The 23,418-nt window shown below is 44.6% G+C and overlaps 1 protein-coding gene across 1 annotated transcript in view; it reads left to right on the plus strand.

Moving 5' to 3' along the window:
* Positions 1-2,438: 2,438 nt before the first annotated feature.
* Positions 2,439-23,418, plus strand: part of KLHL31 (kelch like family member 31) — a 47,061-nt gene continuing 26,081 nt past the window's right edge. Inside the window, exon 1 of the mRNA XM_069235794.1 lies at positions 2,439-2,634. The gene's annotated coding sequence lies outside the window, so the exon portion shown is untranslated. The remainder of the gene's footprint in view (positions 2,635-23,418) is intronic.

Consider the following 23,418-nt stretch of genomic DNA (forward strand, 5'->3'; position numbering starts at 1 on the left):
ACTGATGCTGTGCGTCACTCCTTTTTGGAAGATACACTGGCACATAACTGCGGAACAACAACAAGCAGAGCAAATTAGTGGGAGGCCATGAAGCCAGTTCTGCGAGGTGTATGCATGGGGACCACTTACAGCAGGCGAAAACAGTTAGAGCGGGATGAGGTGAGATGTGAGGAGCAGCTAGCAACCTATCAGAGGGAGGAAACAGCTATGGTAGTAGCCAGGCAGGGGTTTGCCGAAACGTAGCCGAGAATGCACGAGTTGTGAGGCAAACTGGCCAAATATATGATTACACAGAGCTTATGCAGGGAGGGCGACAAATCAGGGAAACGTTTGTCTTGATACTTTGACATGAGCAGGACTTGCCACCTATTTGGCACACTAAGGCTAATTATGGCCTGACGGGACATCGTAGGGACATCTCAGGGAGAGGTGTTTAACGCCTGGGTGGACACAGATGGGGGCACAAATGTCTATTCCTCAATCAGGTAGCTCTCTCCAGGCTCGCAGTGGAGGGTGCGCTGGACTTGGATGCTGACCTAATGCAAGAGGAACTGAAGACGGCTCTGCTGGACCTTAATAAGTCAGAAGTGCCAAGTTGTAATAGCTTCCTGGTTGAATTTTACCAAACTTTCTCAGCAACATTGTCAGAGCGGCTGTTGGAGGTATTTCAAAAGGCACTGGTTAAGAAGATTCTCCCCCCCCCCACAATGCGGGAGTGTGTTATATGTCTCTTGCTCAAGCCTGGGGTGATACACAGAACCCTCCCATTATAGGCCACTCACCATAATTATTTCGGACGTTAAGGTGCTCTGCAAGCGTTTGGCATCCAGACTCCAGGGTGTGATCTGAGATCTGGTTCATGAAGACCAATGTGGTTTCATTCCAGGGCGGAGTATGGCATACAATATCAGTAGGCTGTTTCATGTGCTACATGGGATAACTGATAAAGAACAGGAGATGGCACTCATGGCCATCAACATGGAAAAAGCTTTTGATATGGTGGACTGGGCCTACTTGTTGGCTGTGCTGGAGACAAGGAGCTTTGGACCCTCTTTTCTTGGCTGGGTGAGATTATACAGAACCGCTGGCACGTGTTAGGGTGGGTAACACCATCTCCGACAGCTGGATTGGTGGGAGAGGTACAAGACAGGGGTGTCCATTCTCGCTGTTGCTCTTTGCATTAGCATTGGATCCCCTGGTGATTTTGTTCCGTCAGGAGATGAGGAACTGAAGCATCCAGGTGGAAGGCACTATGCATGTTATATTGCTGTATGTGAATGACACCGTGGTATACATCTTCTCCCCTAGGGAGGCGGTCCCTCTACTGCAGTTTTGGTTCCTCCATGGGAGCAGAGGAGCGTCGGCTCCCCCACACTGCTGTACAGAAAGTCTCAAAAATAAAATGGTAATAAAATGATTTTATTACCATTTTATTTTTAACGCCAGGGCCCCTCTCGCAAATATCTTATTAACCTGCTATTCCCCTAACATCCTGCCAAAAGCCTCAAACCTGCAAAACCGGGCCTACTAACAATCTTACCATTTAGGTACAAATAACATGATGGTCAATCCCTGTCTACCAAAAAGCCCTTGTCTGTGGAACAACTGGCAATTGAAAATGGATGTCTTAAATTCAGAAGATCCATAAAGACAACCTTCTCACTCTGGTATTTGACTAACAGTACATATGACACAGGCAGATCCAGTTGATCCCTAGTCCTTTCCGGTCAGATGCCTAAGACTGGACTCGCTCCTCTTCAAGGCTCCTAAGACTTCTTACTCTTAAACGGGTGTCGCGTAATTCTGATTATTCACAGGCATTTTTGTGACACTCTCCTCCACAGCCCGGACCCTCTGTTTCCCAATCATTGGGTCTGTTGCCACTACCACTTCCATACGGACCCTATACACTGCATGGTGGTTAGCGGACTTAACAAAAACTCGAAATGTAATAAAAAGTTGACTATTAGCAAGGTTTGTGACTGCTATCTGCTGTTTCAAGAACAGCAAGAAGGTTCTACCTGCAAGAAAAATATAAGCCCCACAGGTCAAAACAAAACACAAATCTAGATTTATAGGTGTTAGAATAAGTTTTCTAATATCATTTTGCTCTCGAGTTTCCTTCATTTGGTTAAAATGGCCCCGTTAGACACGAGGGACCTTCTCAATCGTCAAGTGCAGAAGGGAAGGTGATATTTGCCACTGATATATATGATAGATAGATGGTTGGCACATGGCAGGCAAATACTGGATGTGTTTTGGGAGCTGCCGTGATCCGGGACTAGCTTGAAGCACAGACTTCAGGCAGGACAAGCACCTGACCTGCAGCTCTATTCTTACCCTGCTGACAGGCTCCAATGTCAGTTCCTGCGTCAGGAACACCCCCAGGGACGGGAGGAAGGGGCCACAGTTAGTGAGCGGTCATTGGCTGAGGACCCTTCAACCTGGGCTAACCAAAGGAGAAGTTGTGATTGGCGCTCACGGGCGCTGCTGAGGCGACTGGGTCTCCTGGCCTCTCACTCTCTCCCCGCTCTCTTGCGAGGGGGGCCTGGACTGGAGAACAGCTCCCTGATCCCCACATCAAAACAGCCGCTTCTCGCCTTCCTATACAGCCAGGGTACCCCTGAGAGAGAGGTAAGGGTTGCCATGCCAACTTTTTTATGAAAACTAGGATGATATTTTGCATGAATTTTGGACTGCGTGACTGGAGTCTTTCTTTTTTCCACTGCATCTTCAATGTGTCCTGTCAAACAGCTCGAAGTTAGTTAAAGTTCTGGTTACACAGTTTCTTTCATAGGCGCCGCTCCCGTATGCTATAAGCATTAATTATTATGTGATACCCAGGACTGGTTTTGTTTTATCCATAATATTTAATATCCCTCTTTTAAAGCGGTTGACCGCATCCTCAATAGAGCTTTGGCTTTGTACTGTTTATTAAATTACATTGCCAAAATCCAGAATATTTTCTTCTGAAAATGTCATTCTAATCCGTTCACATCATACATAAGAAACAATAGTCAGAGATATCAGGCATAAGAGAGTCGCCATTTTGAGACTGTAGGTTTCTCATGTTTCGCAGTTTCCTGCCCAATCTTACTCTTTAGTTTGTGTTAGAAAGGTTCAGACTGGCATTAGAAACATTTAATGCAAAGCTCAACACATCCCAGCTGTCGCTATCTTTGGAAGCCTCTGCGTAAGCACCCGGGGTCCTATCTTTAGAGCTGCCTCTGATATGTTTCAACAGATGCATCCCAAGGAATGCAAAGCAGGGCGACAGATAGGAAAGGCGAGCGAGCGAGAGACGTTTCTGTGCAGAGGGGGCGGGGTGTGGGCGAACAGAACAGCTGACCCTCCGGTTAGGCAATCGCACACTTTGAGGACTGTGTTTAAAAGGCTGGCATGCAAGTGTCACAGGCAGTCTGTATACATGGAGCCAGGCCTTCCTCTGAGTACGATGAGATCTGCACGAAAGGGGTGGGGGGGGGGGGGGAGGGAGGCTGAGGCCGACAATTCACCTGTCCCGTCTATATTTAAAGCCTCGAGGTATTTTTGGAAGTACGCTTTTTATTATAGCAATGAGCGAGCTTCCCTACTATGGTGAAGTATGAATGTAAGTATAGGTTTATCAGGGGCACATTTATACATTCATGTTTTCAGTTCGCACGGTGAAACCGGTCTCTACTGTAATCTTAACGGGTAATCTTCAGAGCGAGGAAATCTACCTTGCCCAGATTTTGAGAGCTTTTTAAATCAGCCTGAAAGAGAAAATTCAAAATCTCGATGGTACTTTTTCCTTAGCATAAATTGTGTATAAGTAGTAGGCTCATCAGGAACTTGTGTTTTCTTTCACGGATTATGATTGCTGCTCAAAGGTGTTGTTTTATGATCTTGCCACATCATTAACATATGTCAGTGTGGAATAGGTACTGCAACAAAGGTGACTGAGGTCACCCAATACTGACAGAAATTAAATATCACTGCAATTGTCTCCGGTAGTCTTTTTTACGTATTATTGTTTTTATCTGGAACCCACATTGCCTCTTCACAGTATTCAAGGCACTTGCAAGTCAGTATTTGGAATGATATTTGGCAGCTATGTAGTTGTTGTTGTTGAACATTCACATGACCTTTAGACAGTAGTCATGGCACTCGAATCTATATTTGGGCAAAAGGGGTGAAAGGGTTGTGCAAAGTAGTCTACAGCCCATTGTGCAGTTTTTGATAAAACTAAACTGTTGCAGAAGTTGTATTGTCAACAATTTAGGGATTTTCAAGACCGTCACAGAGCAGTTAACGTGGAAGAAGTCAACTTGGGATTGCTCTTTCTAGTGTGCTGTCCTTGGGGAAAACCTCTTTTTAGATGCCGAGCCTAGGCATTTGGTCGAGTGATACTTAATTACCAGTTTGATTGGTGGAGAGGGGCATGACCATGCAGAACTAAATGTATAAGCTATAGTATTTCATTTAGTTATGTGTATTGAGAAAAGGGAAATTCACAATTGGACAAATGGCACCAGTTCGATCCTACCGGAAAACATGGAGTTATACGCAAGAAAAACTGTTCTCCTTGACAAAGATGCTTAAAATTGTTTACTGCCTTTTCTTATAAAACCTTCTGTTCACAACCTCCACTATTCATCATGAATGAAGACAAAAGGGGAGAGGGCTGCCTGGAGTCTATATATTTCAAGGATCAATGGGGATCAATGGAATTTAAGGGAAAATATATTATGTTTATGCGAACCTAACACAAACCCTTGAATTCGTCCCTCAGCATCATGTGATCATGTGTAAACTAACGTAGTACTAAATCTTCAGTGTTAGGACTGTTCATAAGCCCCTCAGTCTCTTAATGGTAAACCCTCCCCAGCAAGTGGTATCATCTCTTTCTGAAGGGTCCAAAGAACTCCAAGCTGTATAACATAGATAAACACATCCTGTGTTTCGTTATAAAATACTTAACATTTAGCTGGATATTTTGCAAGACAGTAGCTCTTTTCTCCCTGCCTGTTGCTCGTGTCTCCTGCTTTATGAAGTCCTGCTATCTGACCGACTGTCAGGATTCTTTGACTGGGGGACCTAGCCTAATTGTTCTGGTTCTCCATTTTTACTTCGAGGCCCACTGTTGTTGACACTACACTGCTCTGAAATCCAAAGAACACCCACCTCATTCACTGTCATGTCCGAATTTATAGATTTGTTGCCCAGGCTATAAACTGATGACTCGGCTTTTGTTGTTTTTGCCTTGGATCTTCAGCTGAGGTGACCTTATCCTCGATGTTTTGAGGTGTGTTCTAGGAATCATTTAGATCCTCAGACACTCTAGAGAGCCCCTGTCCAGATCCATCTTCATATGGTATTCTTCTGACAAATGTGTCCTGACTGTAGCGATATTCTACTCTGCGATGTCTTGATTCTTTCCTCGTCCTAGTCATGTCTTTCACCTAGAAATTTGGCTCATTTGAGTATAAAAAAGGGCCCAACCAGATTTCTAGCGGAGCACTCAGTGCCTCCACATCTCCGGTTTCCATCCTGTGTTCCTCTTGAGGAGTTATCTACCATCTTTTCTCCTCTCAGTACACATGCCAATACACCTTCTAGAACACATCACTGGTTATCCACTGCATGTCTGCTAAGTGGTTTTACTCTTCAATAGTTTCTTATGGGCTTTTGGTGACCATGTTTCCATGTTTGTGTTTTCCCTACCCTCTGCTCAGGTTCACTTTCACAGACTTGAGCTGCTGTGCCATGGCGGTATTTTAAAACACTATGTTGATTCTCTGTAGTCACATGGGTTAGATACAATGGCTACTGTCATTTTGAAGGCATTTTAAAGGCATTTTAAAGGCAAGGGTCTCTTCCCAAATTCAGAGTACAGGAGGGCAGCAGCTTCCAATTTCAGACTTCTCACACCATCCAGCCACTCTGTGCCTGGAGGGTTATATTGCCCCCCCCCCCCAAAAGAGAACGAGTGCCAGGGCTCCCAAAAAGTACAACAGTCTCAGAACCTGACTGGTCTACTCCTAGGTTGGCGGTGTAAATTAAAGCCTCTGCTATAGTGGCTAGCAATGCAGAGGCTGTCAGTAACAGATGATGTAGTCTCACCATTTCATTCTGAGAAATAGGTGGCCACACAGGTTTATTCTTGTTTACTCTATTTCTTTTTCGGTCGGAGTATGGCATAAAATCTGTTACCTGAGTTAGTCCTGGAAATGGCACTGCAAGAGCCACAGCAATCAGTTGGGGAAGCTGCAATAACAAATAGATCCTTTGGAGGCGATGGAAGGAGAAAATATGTTTTAATATATTGTTAATCCTTGGGATTACATAAAGCTCTCATTTAATGTCATCCTCACATTACAAATTTCCTATGCTGGCCTTTGATGGTTCCCCATGAATTGGGATCAGCCAAATAGAAAGGTGGAGGATCACATGGACTTTGTAGCAAGACCTCTGTTCTGGATGCCTTCTGACATACCCATTACTGGTTTGTCTAGTGTGAGACATAATGTTGGTTCATAGGCTTTCCATAGATGTTAATCTGGAAACTGTATCCTAATGATAGCCAATGCTGTAAGTAAGAAACTGGGTTAATGTTTTTTTTTTTTTTTGGGGGGGGGCTCTCTCAGGTTATGATCACAATTCTTGTGAGGGTGAACTACAAAAGTCAATAAGTTAACCTGTACTTACTCCTCTAGTAGATTGGCACAAAACAGACAGATTTAGCATAGAAGCAATGTGTACAGTATTTATTCAGCACACATATAGTAATAAATCAAAAATCCAACACAAACAAATGGCAAATCAATTTAGAAAAATAGAGTAAATTGTGACACATAAAATGATACCAGAACAACAAAAATCCATTTGGTACAGCTGAAGATGTTCAATTTTAAAGTTGTAGCCTCTAAAAGCATCTCTTGCAGTTATCTGGTCATGCTAGACCAGGGAAAGTTACAAGTTTAAGATGACTGCAATGGCACTTTGGTTGAATACAGGGGCCAGGTTAGTAATACTGAAATGTACCTTCTAAGTCTGGTACAAAGAGTTCATTCAACAGTGGAGGAGGCCACAAGGAGGAGGCTGACTGTTTGCTCAAAGAGTAGGTCTCACTGGAACTTCGCATTGCTGGTCATTGTGGGCTGCAGAGTCTCGGCCTGAACAGGGCTGTTTGAGATTGTGATGGCCCAAACCTCCGCATTGTCGCCTTTTCACTTAGGAGAAGCTCTCCCTGATGCCAGCCAAGGGTCCAGAACCTGGGGGATCCTCTTAGGATCAGGACTCATTCCAGGGATGTCCAGCAGCAGATCTCAGGAAAGTCCAGTTGCAGGTTTAGGCAGGCCCTGTTGCAGCAGGTCAACTGGGCAGCTGCAGGGAGGCCTCTGAGGCTTGTTGTGAAACTGTAGATCACACAGCAGCTCAGCCAACTGACCTTTGCAGTCACTCTGGGTAGTCTGGGAGGAAGGCAAATAGGTCCAGTGTTCATTCTTAAGCAGCAAGGCCGTCATTCAAGCAGCAGGGCAAGTCAACGGGCAGCAGGACAGTCCTTCTTCTGTAACTTCCAGAGCTCCAGGAGTATTCTGATGAATGGCTCTGCAGGCCAAATATTTATACCTGATGCCATGTTTGTGAGGGGGTTCCCTGCCCCACCCACTCACCTAGTTCTGGAAAGTTCTTCCCCTTCTGTCAAGGCTCCAAACTGTTTATTTGTGTGTGCAGGAGGCAAAGTCCTTTGAAGTGTAAGTGGGGCTGGGTACAGCACCTCCCCAGTCATCCTGTCAGGATGACCAATCCTGACCACACTTACTCCCCCTTTGTGTTACTGTCTGGAAGCAATGCACACGTAAGAGCCATTTACAGTCATGTGACAGATGTCACTGGTAGAAGGCACAATTAACTTGGACAAGAAAATGCCAACTTTGTGAAAGTGGCTTTTTCCAAATTATAACATAAAATCCAACTTCGCTATTGAGGAGGATTTTAAATTACAATTAGAGTGTAAACAACATATCTCTTTGTGCTCCCAGTCTGGAGTTAGTACTTAGTAAATGTATTAACATAAACCTTGTTAGTCAATGAGAGAGAAAGGCCTTACAACATTGAAAAACAACATAAGGAGTTTAGAACTGTCAGGACATGTAAAACGTAAGTATACTTGCCCTGATTATTAAATACATTGCACCCTGCTGTATGAGCCTTTAAAGCCTTCTTTAGAGGTGACTTTTAAGTATTAAAAAGAAAGGTTTAGGATTGACAAAAGATGTATCTTGCCAGGTCGAAATGGCTGTTTGAAACTGCACTGAAGTGGCAGGCCTGAGATGTTTTGAAAGGCTACTTTATTGGGTGGCACAGTGAGTGCTAGACCTCACTAGCGGCATGTCATTTGCACGCCCTGTGTACACGTAGTCCTAATGCCAACAGCATTCAGCAACAGACGGCAAAAAGCTGGTGGTGGAGCTGCAAAAACAGCCAGGTCCAATACTGTGTTTCTCTAGGATCGTAGCTATGTGTTTGAATGTAAGCATTGACTAGTGAGCAGTGCGGGTGGGGTTGGCCAGTATGCAAAATTTAAACTCTTCATACTTGAAACATCAATCTCTTGAGATGAAAACATAGCCAAATGTAACTGATATAACTGTACTCTGTCGCAGAACACTGCCTCCAAAGTATTTACTTTCACAAAGAGAATTAATTTTGTCAATTAGGAATGAAATATACGTCAATGTAATAAACATCTATTTAAGATAACTTGTTTATGTAATTTGAGATGTCATCAGTGATGTGATCGATAATGTCATTTAACATGTCATAAGCATTGTAATAAGTGAGGTCATAAGCAGGGCATGGTGAGGATGCAAGTTCTAATTAGCTCAGTAAACTGTAACTGGTAAAGTTCTGTGATTATTCAGTTTTTAAATGTTACTTTTTATATTATAACACCTAACCATAACATCACTTTATCTTTTGTTCCTTTTCAGTGAATATATGTGTGTACAAATGTGGAGGTTGGTATCTATCTATCTATCTATCTATCTATCTATCTATCTATCTATCTATCTATCTACACACGTATGTATATATATATATATATATCTATATATATATATATGTATATATATATATATATATATATATATATATATGTATATATACATATATATCTATATATATATATACATACATATATATTCACTGGAAAAAACAAACATTAAGGTAACATTGTGGTTCGGTGGGTACGCCAGTGACAACATTAACATTTTGAACAAAAAAAAACAAAAAAAACACACACATTCACCAGTTATAGTTAGCATTAACTATAACTTGCGGCCCCTCCATATACTGCTTATGATGTCACATATTACATCACTCATGGCAAGTTCTATGACTTAATGACAGTCTTTTGAGGCCCTGGGGACCCCATCCACCAGGGCCTTTTTTATCAATTGGGAGGCGGGCTGCATGGCCCCATTCCCCAAGCCTTGTTATGCCCGGACTTAAGGACTGTTTTTTTTTTTAAATTAAAGGTGGGGCACGTGGGTCCCCTCCTCAAGGTTTTCTAGGCCCTGGGGACACTATCACCCAGGCTACTACTTTAAATAAATGGGAAGCAGGCTGCACGGCGCCCCTCCCTGAGTCTTTTCAGGTCGGGGTAGCCATTCCCCTGGGGCCCGCATTCTTAAAGGTGGGTGCACTGATAGCCACCCAGGGTCCCACAGTATCAGCTGACCCAGGACACGCCCTGTGAAGTTCAGTATCTAATCCCATAATAGGCAATGGTTAGGGCAAACCCATGTAGTGTGCAAAAAATCTCTAACATGAATATGATATTGTAGGTGCAAAGGCGAGGCAACCAGCCTCATTCAACATAGCCTGTGGCATGTACGATAAGTCCTATGTTAATAATTCAGTTGAATTAGAAGCCGAGAAGCAGAGATCCCAGTGCCCCTCATGGAGGCACGAGCCTCTGTCCAGTCATCACCAGACAGGACTCCTAGGTCTTGTTCCCAGGAGAGCATAGCTCCATGAATAATTCAGGGGTGTTCTGTGCCCGGGAGTGATACATTTGTGAAACCTTGTGGTCGTCGATGTCACCCTGTAGCAGTGTGGTCTTAAGTGGGTGAAAGTCAGGAAGTTTGTTAAGGCCTACGAGGTAAGGTTGGAGTACATGGCGCAATTGCAGATAGCGGAAAAACTGGCTGCAGTGGAGGGCCTATTTTTCTTGAATAGTTTGATAAGATTAAAGTGTTATCCCTTCAAGCACGTATCACAAGGCCGAAATCCGTATAGTGTCCTAGCCTCAAAAACTGGGGTCCATGCTACCTCTGGAAACATTGTACCCACCACAGAGATGTCTGGCCTATCAGCTGTTTATCCCAACCCGAGGCCTTCAAGGTCACCCATCACATTGGGATCACTACCTTAGTTGCTTCGGGGTGGGGTCTAGAGGGATCACAAACAATGTACCGGAGGTGTGCTTTGTCCATGCCCCCCTACAGCCCACTTTTCCATCATGTAAGCCAAGTCCCCTTGAGTATCCAGCCACCATTGGTTCACAACCACAAGCTGGGAGGCTCTATAGTAGCTCTCAATGTTTGCCACTGTGACCCCATCCTTGCAGGTGGCCTTAAAGCACTTTGTGAGTGTTATGCGGGAGATCTTATGTTCCCACAGGTCTCTGAGTATAGACTGAAGGAGAGATGAGAAGGAGGACTTTGGTAATACAGAAGCTAAGGGTAGCCCAAGGGTCTTGTTGCTTTAATAGATTGGAGGCTGGCTAAGGCCACAGCAAACTCCTCAGCGGTCACTACCTCCTCCAGAATGTGTTTATTGGCTGCCATAAGTATCCAAAGGGGCAGATCAGCAACAAATTGGGAGATAAATGGTTCTGCTAAAGTGTTGCCATGTGCGTACAGCATCACATAGTAGTGCACAAATTATTGTGCAGTTGCTGCATCTCCAGTGATCTTATTCCCCTGTGCATCGCAAATATACAGGAATGGGCTACGATAGGTAATGATGGAGCATAGATGATGTAAGAGCTTACTGGCCATGTCCCCCACTGAAATAAGAGTGTCTGTGTGGCAGCCCACACCTACTTTGCGTCATCCATCAGGAGGTCATGCAGCCGCTCCCGCACCAAATCAATGTCCATTCACCTGGTAAAATGAGAGTCTGAAGCAAATTGCCCTTCTAGCTGACTGATCCATGCCTCCAGCTCTTATATTTCATGGAATTTCCTCTGTTTCTTGGCCCTCAGGAGACTAGTGATCACCCCCCTTAGTGTACTCCCGGAGGATGATCGGGGAGGACACTGTATCCCAGTTCTGTGTGAGGTAACAAGTCAGAGTATCTCTGATATTTGACGTAAGTTCGACATCGCAAAGGGACCATGCCAACAGGCTTGAGTGCATTGGGGTTCTGTGTTGATCAGCTTGGAGGGATAGCAATATCAGTGAGTGGTCAGATGGGCCTCAGGGAAAATCTGGGTATCCACCACGGCATACATCTGTGTATTGGTAACAAAAAAATAGTCCAGGTGGGAAGAGGTGTTTTGAGCCCTAGAATGGAATGTACACCCCTGTAGATGTGGATGAAACAGATGCCAGGGGTTGACCATGCCCAATGCTGCTAGAAAGGGCTACAGCAGTGATCGAGTGGCACCCCCACCCTGCACCCCCCTAGAGTGGTCCATCACAACATCTGCTACCCCATTCCAGTCACCCCCCCGTACCAACGCCCCAGCTCGAGGTCCATCAATGGTCTTTGTGATCACTTCCAAAAATTATGCATTAAGTTGGGGTGGGGCATAGACATTGAAACATGGTAGCAGTCTGTCATGAAGGTGCCCTGTAACAGCCACAGATCTGCCCAGGGGTCTAGCCACATTTTAGTCACCGTATAACAAAGGTGCCCCTTATATTGTGACTCCTCGGAAGCCCCTCACAAACCCAGAATGGAACACCTGTGTATACCTGTAGCCAGCCAGAAAGGGGGTCTTGTTCCCCAAGAAGTGGGTCTCCGGGAGGAAGAGAAAGTTAGTATAGGTCAATTTCACCACCCTAAGGACAGCAGTTTCTTTAAAATTGTCAAGCTCACCATTATTCCTTGAGACCAGGCAGGTCCGGTCTGTCTGGCCAGTACAGCCAGTTGGGGACATTTAAAGGGAATACGCTTGTAAGGGAAGATTCTGCAGCAGCCCCAAGTGCACAGTCCACTTGTGCAAGAACCTAAACTGAAAACAAAGACCAAACAAAAGAAACCCTCCATGTACTTCAAAACCCAGAAGCATCTGTAGTGGAACCACACGTCGAGCTGCACCAAGCCGGCACAATGAGTAGCAGCCCCAATAGAACTCATCCCAACATTTCAAACTTTAGCAAACCAGTTTCCATACAATGCTAACAGCTGCACTAGAATTGTGAGTCGATAACCACCAAGGGAGGTGCAGCACCTCACCACATGCCCTGTACCACCCTTCTGCACCATAGCCAGGAAGCAGTGTCCCATTGTCTGAGCCAAGGGATTCCAGTGGTCAAAGTTCCAAAATTGTGGCAGGTACCAAGTGAAGCCCTCCCCCACCCCCGCTGGATGAAAAAATATTTGGGCGGCTCATCACAGGGCAATACCCAAGGCTCCTGCCTCATCTCCAGAGGCTCCCACCAGAGCCCTCGGGCCACCTCCTCTCATAGCATCTGATGCCAGAGCCAATGTGTCTCTCCAGGAGGACTGGGAGTGATGCCGACCACAGCCATGAGTTCCAGGATGCCCCAGAGGGGATCTGTTCGTCTGGGTGGGTGGGGCATCATCTGGTCCTCTGGAGTGTAGAATAAGTGGGTTTTCTCCTGAGAGGTGACCTTAAGCTTTGCTGGATAGAGCAGCATATAACATATTCCTAAATCTCTCAATTGTTTCTTGACAGCAAGAAAGGTCTATCACTGATTTTGGACAAGCTTAGTATAGTCAGGGAAAATTTGGATTTTCTGAGCTTGAACCAAGACAGTGTCACAGGATCGCATCTCGATCCGTGTAGTTCAATATCTGGGCTGTCATTGGGTGGGAGACCCTTCAGCGGGGTCTCAAACTCAGTCCACAGTGTGCCCTTTCAATACAAGAACTTTTCTGGGGAGGCCCTCTAGCACCCCTCAGGCAATCCCAAATACCAGAGGTTGTTCCTACCTTCAGCTATCTCTACGCACACTGCCAGTTCCTTAGTTGTGGAGACCAGCCTCCTATCCACAGCCTTGCGTAGATCTCGCCGGAGCAGTGAAATATCTGTACCTAAGGCCCTAATTTGTGCCAGGCCCTGTGGGGTTTGACCCCCCACCACTCTGTGGGCCATCCGAATCCCTCTTGGCCATCTGTGTAAACTTACTTCTCTACCATGCCCTGCTTTGCACTGGGTAACTTGCATTTAGCCACAGTGGGACGGGAGGGTGTGAATCCACTGAGCGATGCAGCATGGGCCCCCTGGCAACCTCAGAGGTAGCATGTACAGCCCAGCCACTTCTGAAAACCCACTATCCAACAAACGTCAGCAGGAAGGTGGGTGAGAACAGAGGAAGATGGGAAGGGAGATCACCCGGTCTCCTCCATGTGTCTGTCTAGGCTGGCCAAAATGTGGGTAGACCCACAGTGTGGGATCTCCAGGACTCAGTGTGCCTGGGCCTCATAGGACACTCCCCGACAACAGTCAGGCCTCCTGGCATAACCACAATCCCAAGAGGTCAGGCTGCAGCTGGATCACTCACAGAAGGAGTGCCCTTTCAAACAGTCAGGCTGTCTACCTCCAGTTCCCACAGCCCACTGTATCTCATTCTCAGGCATGCTCCCCCCCCATCACGTACCTCCACAGGTGTCATTCATGAATCTCCAGTGATTTAAGTAGGCCGGCTGCTCAACTGCCAGGCAAGTAGAGGAGGGAGGTGTCAGGCCTCCCTGGCTGCACAGCAAGGATCCTCAGCAGAGTGGGTGGTCCCAGCCCAACGGCAAGCAAGTGGAAGGAAGAGGGGGTCCCCAGTGTTCCCAACCCTGGTGCGCCACAGGGGGAACTCCCGTGGGGGCGCTGCGCATCTGCCAGTGTCCGGTGGCTAACAACACCCCTAGACCCCCACCTAGGCCTCTCACTACGTATCTGCTGGCCGACCGCTGCCTTCGGGCCACCTCAGCCTGCCTGGCGGCACAATCAAATGGCATGAGGCAACCGCAGCCCTCTCCTAGATGGAAGGGTCCAGGTAAGCCCATCCTCAGTCGCCCTCTGTGCAGGCCAGTGCCACACTCTCAGGGCCATCTCTCCAGCTGGCATCCTTGTCCGCAGGTCAGCATGTTTCTTGACCACAGGACCCAGCAGGCCGCCCTGGCTGCAATGTTCTGGGCCCTCGTGCCACAGTGTCAGATGACCAGCATCCTCCAGCCCCCGCAAGCAGACTGATGGACTCCCCCTAGCATCACAATCGGTAGGATGGGGAAGAATTAGTGGCATGGAGCACGGAGTCCTACTAACCTGCAGCCGCCATCTTGGATGATTCCCCCCTCCCTTTTTTTGACAAATTTCAGCCCCACAGGTTAGCTCCCCGGGGCCTGTGATGGCTGTGCAGGCAGGGAAAGAGATCAAAACATTGGTCTTGCCTGGAGGGGGCAGCATAAGTAGCTGCTCCCTGCAGGAGGGAGCAATGTTGGCTCCTGCTGGATGTGGGGTGCTGCCTGGGTCTGCAGGGGCCCCAGGGTTCCCCCGCAGACCTTAGCAAATGTATGGTGGGAGCCCTAGGCAGGCACCAGGGCTCCCGTCTTTAATAAAATGGGCCCTAGGATATGGGAACCCGAGAGCTAGAAAAGACTCAGGGAGGGGTCCCCTAGGGGATTGGGTCCCCAGGGCCTATCATGGCTCAGGCAGGGAGGGCACACACCCCTCTACCCTTAAATTAAAAAAGGCTCAAAGGACAGTGACCCCAGGGACTAATAACACCCAGGTAGTGGGGCCATGTGCCCCCCTTCCCCACATTCAATAATTTCAGCCATAGGGGTAGGCTCCCATCGGGCTTGTGATGGCTTGGGGAGTGAGGGCACGCATCCCCTGCCCCCTTAGTCAATGATTCCACTCTGGGATGGGCTACCTGCAACCTATAAAGTCTAGGAGAAGGAGGCCAGGCTCCCCCTTCCATTAATAAAGCAAAGTGGCCCCGGCTGCCATTTTTTCCAGCAAGAAGTCTGTGAGCTCACAGCAATTTTTGGTGAATGTTTTTTGTTTTGGGCCCAAGGGAGGTTCCTTTGAGCCCCTGCCCATGGGGCCTAAGGGGTTAAGGGTATCCCTTTCCAGACCCCTTATTATTATTTTTTTTTACATGTTCTTGACAGAGAACTAAGGGCCAGATGTAGGAAGTTCCGATTTTGCGAATCGGAAATTGCAAGTCGGTGCGACTCGCAATTTCCGATTCGCAAAATCGGATGCAGAACGGTGTCTCACACACCGTCTGCGATTCGCTATGGGGTCGCAAAGACCCACCTCATTAACATTAATGAGGTGGGTCGCATTTTGCGACCCTATAGCGACTCCCTGCACTCACAGGGATGGTGGCCTGCTGAAGACAGCAGACCTCCATGTCTGTGACTGCTTTTTAAATAAAGCAGTCTTTTTTTTCTATTTTGAAGCCCGTTTTCCTTAAAGGAAAACGAGTTGCAAAATAAAAAAAATAACGAAACTATTTGGTTTCGTTTTTTCAGAGTAGGCAGTGGTCCATTGGACCACTGCCTGCTCTGAAATTTTTTTGGGGGCAACATTCACAAAGGGGAAGGGGACCCTTTTGCGAATGGGTCACCACCAGTGTGACACTTGTGGTAACTGCAAACTGCTTTGCGACAGCATTCGCGGTCACAAAGCAATTTAGCATTATGATGCGAGTCGCAAATAGGAAGGGGACACCCCTTCCTATTTGCGAGTCGCATTCACAATTTGCGAGTCGGTACCGACTCACAAATTGTGAATGTGCATCGCGATGAGCATTTTGCATGGCGCAAACTGCGATTTTCGCAGTTTGCACCATGCAAAATGCTACCTAAATCTGGCCCTAAGTCCCTGAGTTCTGTAATGGCTGCTAGCAATATTTTTCAATTAGAGCTCTCACTCCTGCAGAAGTCAATCAGAACTATCTTGTGAGAGTCCCTCAAAGCCAACAGTTCAGATATCTATATTTTTGTAACCTTAATTTGAGCAGGCTCTGGGCAGGCGTTAAAAGTGCAGAAAAAAACGACACAAAGAAATCTTATACATTTTTTTGCGCCCATGTAGTGCGAAGGGGTACAAAGTGGCGCAATGCATGTATTGCGCCACTTTGTAAATTTGCCTCGTTGGGCCACATTAGTGAAACAAAAACGCTAATGTGGCGCAAGGAGGCGCTAGGGGCTCTTCAATTATTTAAAATGTAGACCCACGTGGAACATGGAGAGGTTACATTTTCGAGATATCTGGACTGTTAGTTTGTGGAGTTTCATTAACATTGTTTCACGGACCTTCACAAATACAAAAATTCAAAGAATACTCAAATCTTAGTAGATGACAGAGTTTTGTCTCTTATTGTCCATTTCAGATAAATGGATCTGGAGCTGGATCCGCTAAGCTGAAACAATCATGCTGGTTTGTCACAACTCCCAAAAAACTGATGACAGCCCTGAATCCTAAAAATAAAACCAAATGAGCCCAGAACCATTTCTGAGGGCTAAAATTCCCCTATGTTCGATTTCTAAAAATAGAAATGCACACTTTGCGACAAGGCTTTAAGAAACCAGGAGCAGTAGTTGCAGCCCCCATGCAGCCACCAAGATCTGCAGGTCCTGGACCTCAAAATTTCCTGAGGTTTCACAGGGCCTGAGACTGCAAAATGCATGGAAAAGGTTCAAGGGCTTCAAGGACCCGATTTGGCCTAAGGATTTACAGACACACACAGATAGATATATAGATAGATAGATATATAGATAGAAAGATAGATAGATAGATGCACTACGTACTGGTGTCCCTTTCTGCGCACGGCCTTCGGCTCTGCACAGCAAATTGGTTGCCAACCCTCCCATTGGTGCCCAACTTCTACTTTGGGCATAAGCAATTGGGGTTGAGTGCAGAACCTCGGTTATGTCCAAGACCTCCGCTCTCCTGCCTGGCGTCCAAGCTAAGCCCCACTAGACACTCATCTGAAACTTGTGAGTCAGAAGCGACTTGTGAGACAGGCTCAAAATGAGAGTTGAACTCAGCACCTAAAAATGTCTGGGAAGCTTGTGAGTCATACCCCATGTTTGGTGCTTTTGGGGTTGACTGACCCCAGGCAGCTGTCTGGGTACCCCTAACCTAGGGTCAGTCGTCTTTGGAGTTGGATCTTAATTCAGCGTATCTGGTTTTGGTAAAATTCAAATGTAGTTGTGGCAGGGTTCCTGACTCATGACTCACACGTTAAAATGGCAGACCCGTACAAAAGTGTTAATGCCTGCTCTGGAATTAATTTAAACTCTTATCTCTCAAAATGTACTGGAATTGAATACACCAAAACAAAAAATGATCACCATCTGAGTGTTGTTCTACATTCATCTTAAAGTTTGGTGTGAATCCATTTAGCAGTTCAGACTGTAGATCTGAGCAAGAATTCCTATGGGAGCTAAAATGGGAAATCACTTGCTTTGTTTTCGAACCAGGGTATTCAGAATGAAAGTTCTATCTTTGCCTACATGTGAGAGCCTCAAACCCAGAAAAAGACTGGCATTCTGGAATTACTAAGTCTTATGAGGGATTTGCAATTATTAAGTAGCATAAAAAAACAGAAAGGGAACCCCTTATTTGGTTACAGGATCCACACTTTCGAAAACAATTCCATAGCCTTAAGAAAATTAAGTAGACACCATTTTGTATCCAACTCTAAACAGAGAAGGGTGTTGAAAGCAGTGCAATGCAATATCCTTAAATGAACAAGGCCCCAACAACAGAGTGAGCAGAACGAAGAAACCACAGGTTCCAGTTCCCAATCTCCATCAACTCATGTTCAAGATCCCATCCACTTCAAGAGAGAGTGATCATCCTTCCAGAGAGTCCCAAGCAAGGAACTTTTTTTACCTATCACCAAGGTGAGAAAAAGGTTATTGCGAGAAAAGTCATCTGCACTTTGTCCAGTCATGCTTTGCTGTAGATCCACAGTGGGCTTTACTTGTTTGGCATCACAGGAATGAGAAAGCATCTGCAAGCAATTTATCCCCATAATTTGCCTGCATTAGATCAAAGTACAGCAGAGGAGATAAAAAGAGGGAGAAGAGGAAGAAACAGTGCCTGCTAAAGCCCTACATGTATAGAAAGAAGAGTCTGATCCGAAGTTGAAGATGTTTACAACTTTCAGCACAAACTATAAAAAAAATTAGTCAATGATACACTCAGTAAAGAAAATTGGAGAGTAATCACTTCTCTTTTGGACTTTCACCTCAAAAAATATTCCAAGAGGCTTTTGCTAGCCAGAGAGAAAAAAACCCAAATTTGTTGGGGAAAAAGTCAGAAAAAGGTTGTAAGAAAAAGTGCAGCTTCAGAGCAGGAAAAAATTTACAAAAAGGTTCTGCTTAAGAACCTTAAAAAGTTAAGGAAACCTATGTGCGTTGGCCGCGGGCAGGGCTTGGGTGCAGGACTTTACCACAGCCCAGGACTCACTCCCAAGCCCCGCAGCAAACAGCCCAAGGCCATGCTGCACAGTTTAGTCTTAAGCAGCCCGGGGCCATGCATTGAAAGGTTTGATCATATATGGTGGGATAAGTTCAAGGAGAAGATGAATGTGCCAGAAAATCAATAAACCCCAGAAATTAACTGAAAACCCCCCATAAAAGTTAAAGTAAAGTTACAATTTGTTTTGCTAATAAGACCTTAACAGATATTTGAAAAAAACATCTGAAATTCCTTGAAAACAAGGCAATTTAAGTGCAGTTATGGTTACAAACACAATCTACAAACCACTGAAGTTTGCCAAGTATGGTTTGGTCAATTAAATGACATAATTCATCACATCACTGATGACATGTCATTGTGAGTTACATTTTTTAGGTTTTGTAAAATAAAAATAAAATAAAAAATAAATAAATGTTAATATAAGTTTTGGCTTTGATTTTATATCATAGATGAAAAAAGTAGGTTAGGTTTTCCTAATTAGCATGCCAAGTGATTCATTTTGCCAATGCTTGTTTGTAAAGTAATGTTTAAAAAAATCAAAATACTAGAGGAAAAGCAAACACATATCTTAAGGTCTCTCAGAGCTTTACACTGAATTCAATATTTTCTATCTTTGTAAGTGGCACGGTTTATTTTTCAGCCAGGAAGCTCTGAACAGAATTGAAAAAGAATAAGAAGTTTCAAGGAAAATACTTTCTAATTTACTTTTCACAAGACACAGAAGTGAAACATGATACCACCATAGGCTCATCTAGAGTAGCCTGGGGAGCAGATATATGAGCTCCAGAAGAGACATCTCTTTTTCAGTCATGCTAATTACACCTATTGAGACAAACACCAGATTAGTGACTACAGCAGTCAGCCCACCCCCTAGCGCCATAGAAGCTTCTGTAAGCCAAGGCCTAGGGTTTTGTGCAATATGTGGAAGGCAGATGGTGAAACAAAAATAACCCTTAAAGTCTGGTCTTTAGCCAAACTCTGGTAACATGTATATGTTATATATATGTTGCAGTGCCTTTACAGACAAGCTGGGAGAGGTGGGGTGCAACACGGAGTGCTAGGGTTGGGTATTTGAGGGGGTAGCTTAACACAAGGGAGAGGGCAAGAAAACACATGCACTTTCATGAAGTGCTGAATGAAAAAGTAAGAAAAAAGTAGTTCCCTAAATGCCAGCACTGGAAGGATGAAAGTCAGCCAATCTTAAGGATGTAGTGAATAGGTTGCCCATAGGAGGGACTAACACAAGAAGAGGAAAGCAAGCTGTTGAAAAAGAAGGAGGCAAATGAGAGTGACAAATAAGCCAAACAATGGTAATCAATGAGGGGGACTCTAACCCAACAGTCTACAGACACGTAAATAAACAAGAACTAAAAATGCCTGTGTTCTCTATATGATTTCTTTTCCAAGCCATGAACCCAAATGAGGTGTACGGAACGAAGTTTATGTTTTTCTGGCAAACCTCCGAATAAATATGTATAGCTGAGCTTGACCCAAAATTGTATAGCAAAAGAAAAGTGAGATATTTTTTCTTGGGCTGTTTGATTATTTCAGCAACGTCTGCAATTTTGAATAGAGCGATTATGGTTTTAGGGCCCTTATAATGTCCTTAAGGCACAAAACCTCAAAACAGTTTATAGAAATAGTGGATAGAGATGGCAACCCCATGAGTCACACAGATAAGTTAGACACGAGTACCAGCCTGAAAAATATAAGAAAGAAATCATAATGTCGCCTGATGCGGAAGGTAATTTAAAAAACGAAAGGCAAGTTTAATAAGTCTTTGATAAGCCAGAGGCACCTTTGTCTAACTGGCGCCACTGTTTTGGCCTAGTTGCTGCCACTATCACTTGCCTATATAGAATCCACGAGGTGCTCAAAGGTCTTCTTTTAGGACCACTCATGATGCTCATACTGAGTTTGTCGTTCCCAAAACCTCGTTAATCTTGATTCAGTTTTATTTACGCCTGGATCAGGAACTTGTACCCAAATGCAGTACAATTACCCCTAATTTTACCTGAGGAAACATCCAGCTTCCTGAATCTTGCAGCCTGGAAACGGGGGAACATGCAGTATTTCCTGGGCTAGCTTCAATTCCAAAGTGCAGATATCTGAATAATGAATTAATACCTCTCCTGTATACGGTTCGGTATTTACCAGTTGCTGTACTACTTCACCAAACAATGGAACACTCATCTCTCATAATGAGGTCCTCAAACTGGGCCTACCTGCTCGCGATCTGCCTGAGGTGCAGCACCACTCAGTTTTACTTTGTGGTATGTACCGCTATGTTCTTCTCAGTAGCAGCCAATCCTGCTCAGCTGGACCTCTTGAATGGGGTATCTGACCTTGTGGAACGTTCGTCAGCTACAGGTTTCGTGCAGCTGGAGATTTTCGACTTCCACAAATGTGACCAAGTCCAAACATAAAAATTTTGACTGCAGCTCTCTGACAACGATGCCTCCTCCTTGGGCACCGCCAGCTGCCTTGCCCCATTGAAATTTACCTTCTCGGGAATCTGTCTTCCAAATGTGTTTTAAGTCCAAAGGCAAGCCAAATCTAGGCCCACTCCACCTCATGTAGCCAGACTGTGCTTCATCATGGCTAGTATTAGATTTAGAATTTGTCCCGGTCTTGCGTGACCAGATACCTGAGGATGGTGCTTTTAATTATTTGGGCTCTATTTATTTTTCACTCAAAACATTAACAAATCATAACTTCGGTTCTTCTAATTAGATTTAATTCATTTTGGTGTCATTTTATTTATTGCAATTTTCTATATTTTTCAAATTGGTGTGGGATTTTTATTGTGCTTTGTATTCACATTTTACAGTTTGTGTGCCAATCTACCAGAGGGTTAAACACGGTTTAATTTAGTGACTTTGTGGTTCATCCTGACATTGATGGTGGTTTTTGCTTGAGAAGGGTTCTTACCCACTCAATTAATAACCCAATTTCTTACACATATTAACGCAAGTTGGCTGGCTTCTCTTTTCTTGTGGGAGCTGGTACTACACGGAGACGAGTGCAGGTTTCTTTCAGGAATGAGGAGCTAGGTGGTAATGCTTTTTTAAGAGCTCTCTGTCAGCACTTACAACGCACTGAAGTTGCAGGGTGGACATTGATAGTTGTTGCCACCATTGCGGCTCAGATCCGCTGAGCAAACTGATCTCTATTAGAGTTTTGCCTCTGAAAATTGATCACTCACCACTTTCTTCAAAGATTGGTTTCTACCAATGCTTTCATGATTTGTTTAGCTATTCAAATTATTTGGTATTTTTTGTTTTTATATAACAATATGAGGACTGTCTTGATGTTTACAAGTGAGCCTTTTTCTTTCACTTGGGTTACTATGAGAAATTGGGTTAATGGCTGAGGGAGGTGAAATTCTACTCAAGCAGCTACCACAATCCTCGACGGGGTGAGGCCCAAGCAAACCCCAAATTTACCTGTGCTCAATGTAAGTGACTTTTGAGTTTTATTTTGCAGTCCTATCACAATATTTTACAACCCTTTCAGGTGCTTGAAATGACTTTCGTTCTAATAATGATGATTCAGTGATGGTCCAAACGAGTCCATTCAAGTGGTTCACAGTATACCACCGGACTCACTCACAATGATATGTTAGCTTTTTTGTCCGGCAAAATCCATCTGCCATTTGTATAGTCTATACTTACTTGGCGCTAAAATATAATCTGCAAATGAATTACACAGTGCTGTTTGCAGTTGAGTTTCACTTGCACTAAACACTACATCGTTTCTCACTTCTCTAAAATATTTTGAGTAATTATATGAAGTATTTATTCTTGCACCAAATGGATTGCAATGTGTCCTTTTTCATTAAACAGACCCTTATATGGTTACTTAAGAAAGGATCATTTGCATACCACCAGTGGCAACGTCACAGTATGAGCAGGTCTTGTGTCTTTGCCTCCTCTACAAAGATGAGGAGATCTTTACAGGGACAACATTCAGTAGGATTATGACAGGTCAGTATGCTAGCTGAAGGAATTAAACTAGAGTGCAGCCATCTTGGTTCAGGGCTTCTGGAAGCCCCAAATCATACTCTTCATTCAGACCAAATGGATATGATTTTGTGAAAACCTGTTTATTACTTTCCTAGTGGGGAAAACCTGCCAAACCTCTGTTCCAATCCTACTTGGATAGTTTATACTTATTAATTTTACCCTTGGCATGCTAAAAACATTGGGGATACTGATCCAAGCTGATTTCCTTGAGGCACCAAACCGTTTGCGGGAAGGCCTAGAACTCAAGTTACCAAGCTCCTCTTTAGTACATAACCTAAAGGACAACTACCACATAAAATTAGAGTTTGGGACACACAGTTTTTTCAAGGTAATGCCATAGTAGGTTCTAAATGCAGAGCAATCACTTGCCCTGTTAGCACCAGCCACTATACATATGGGCCAAGACAAAAGTCCCCTTCACTAGTTCCCAATACATTTGTACATCATGTTTAAACTTATGGTGTCCCTTATTTCTATGCCTGCATCTGGCGAATCTCTAACTAATGTTGATGGTAACGGTATTCTCTATGTCTCGATCTGTTGACTCCACTCTGCAGAGCAATATGCCCTGGTCCTAACTATGCACGCTCTTAAAACACATCTGTTCAATAGTCAATAATAGATTTACTGACCTAAGTTACTAAGCTGATTATGGGAAAATCAGTACATTGAGATACTCTATTGATTAGAGCTTAGATATAAATTGTCCTCTTA

This window comes from Pleurodeles waltl, chromosome 5 (genome assembly GCF_031143425.1).
Source record: "Pleurodeles waltl isolate 20211129_DDA chromosome 5, aPleWal1.hap1.20221129, whole genome shotgun sequence".
Classification (NCBI taxonomy): Eukaryota; Metazoa; Chordata; class Amphibia; order Caudata; family Salamandridae; genus Pleurodeles; species Pleurodeles waltl.